This window comes from Arachis ipaensis, chromosome B01 (genome assembly GCF_000816755.2).
Source record: "Arachis ipaensis cultivar K30076 chromosome B01, Araip1.1, whole genome shotgun sequence".
Lineage (NCBI taxonomy): Eukaryota > Viridiplantae > Streptophyta > Magnoliopsida > Fabales > Fabaceae > Arachis > Arachis ipaensis.
This window is the reverse complement of record NC_029785.2, coordinates 50451160-50453320: the sequence shown is the minus strand read 5'-3', so window position 1 is coordinate 50453320 and position 2161 is coordinate 50451160.

Here is a 2161-nt window from a genome sequence, read left to right as displayed (position 1 = left end):
ATGTTAATGTAGTTTTTTGTATTTTTCTGTTTTCTTTTTCAAAAAGTCAACAGTTAAACCCTAGCATGGGGAAAACTGGGTCCAGTTGTGTCTAAGCTTTATGTGAGTGTAGCTACTAGTCTCTCCCTTTCAAAATGTTTCAATGTCGGGTAGGGTTACGATTTTGGATAGGACCATCTTGAAGGTGTTGTGTTGTGCTGTGTGAGTATAAAGGGGCAACAAACTTTAAAACTCTCCCCCTATTAGGAACATGTATGCGTGTGTATGTATATATATATATATTATTTAAATTTAATTTTGATGTACTGAACACTATATAGTATTATACATACATCTAATTATATAATAAAAATAATTATTTTTTATATTAATTATATGAATAATCATCTAAAAACAAATGTAATTAAAAGACTCAGTAAAATATTTTAAAATTAAAGTGATATTATTTTGTTAAAATTGTTTTGCGTGTATGCAGGTGTATAGAGATGAGAGAAGAGAGATAGAAGAGGGTAAGTGAGAAGTAGGAAGTTGCATGGCAGTTTGATGAGAGGGGGGGATGGTAATGAATGAATGAATGAATGATGACAGCAATGCCTTTTTTGGGGATGATGAGGGAATCCCGCAGGGCTTACATGGGCATCGATGGCGACTCTTCTGATCCATCGGATCTCCCTCAAACCAATGGATCATGCAAAGCTGTTCCATGCCAACCACCATCAATTTCACCAAAATTTGAATATCATCCATCATTCTTCATACAACACCAACAATTTGAGAGCCCTGCCCCCGGATATACTATACTATATATTACTAGGGTTTTGATTTCCGCATCATGTATGTGTCTGCTGTTTTAAAAAAATATGCTGTAAATACAAAAAGAGTTTAATTATTAGAGTTCAATTTACTTTTTAAATTTTAAATTTTAAATATTTAATCTTAACTGTAAGAAGTTAGTGTTAACTAATTAAAGAGAAATGTTATAAACTAACATTTTTTATTAGAAAATACTAAGTTAACATCTTATTTTCTACAATTAGAATTTATTTCTCAGAGTTTAGGTATTGATTAAATATTAGCTAAAATTGATAAATTTTATTGATTGTATAACATTATTTTTAATTAAGTTAGTTACATGTACTTATTCATTTTGGATTTTTAGTTTATCTCAAAATCCTAGTGCAGATTTGGAGTTTACAATCTTGGGTAAAATTTTTCTTTTATTGCTTAGTTTAAAAATTATGATTTTGCTACTTAGTACTTGTTAAGATTATTTTTATTAAAAATATTTTAATTAAATACATATAATTTATGTACTGAAAGTTTTTCATTTTCTATTTTTTAATAAAAAAATTTATATGGGGATTTTCAACAGAGCAGTCATTAGCAAAACTTTTAAAACGTTAACCAGTATCGAAATTAAATAAGAAAATGTTGAGGATGATGATGAGAATAGCGAGGCGAAGGAGAGAAAAAAGATTCTAAGAGAAAAGAAATAGAAATATAGTAAAGGACAAAGGTGGTAAGCATAGCTAGCAAGAGGGAAAGTCTGCTCATGACTGAGATTGTTTTTTACTGCCTTAAATACGTATCAGTTCTGTGTATAGGCCAGCGAGATGGAGTTGTCAAATCACCAAAAGTAAAATAAGCCTTGCATTGTATGTTTATCTCTTTTTCACAAATATTATTATTATAATGTTGAATGTTGAATGTTGAATGATGTTGTTGTTGTTGATGATGATGATGATGATGCTATCATGGAGCTTCTCTAGTTTCACTGGCTGTAGCTTCAATGAGGGTTATTATTCACTATTCACATTGAGCCAGCAGCCCTAAGGAGACGGAGAAGGTAACAAGAGATAGAGTAAGTGGGAAGAGAGAAGTGTTGTTATTAGGGCTACATTCAAGTGGGGCACGCTTTTCATCATCATTCTATCTCTCCCTTGTCGCCAAGTTTACCATATCTATATATTTGTGTCATTACTTATTAAATTCATCATCACTTCATAAAACAGAATGCCACTCAGTTCTGAGTTCCCCTCCATTCTATTAGTTGCTTTTGGTCATTAGAACATAATACTATTATAAAAATAAATATATAAACGTATTTCAAATTAAAGAGACAAATATAATTTTATTAAGATAGAGAACTAATTTCTTTTTA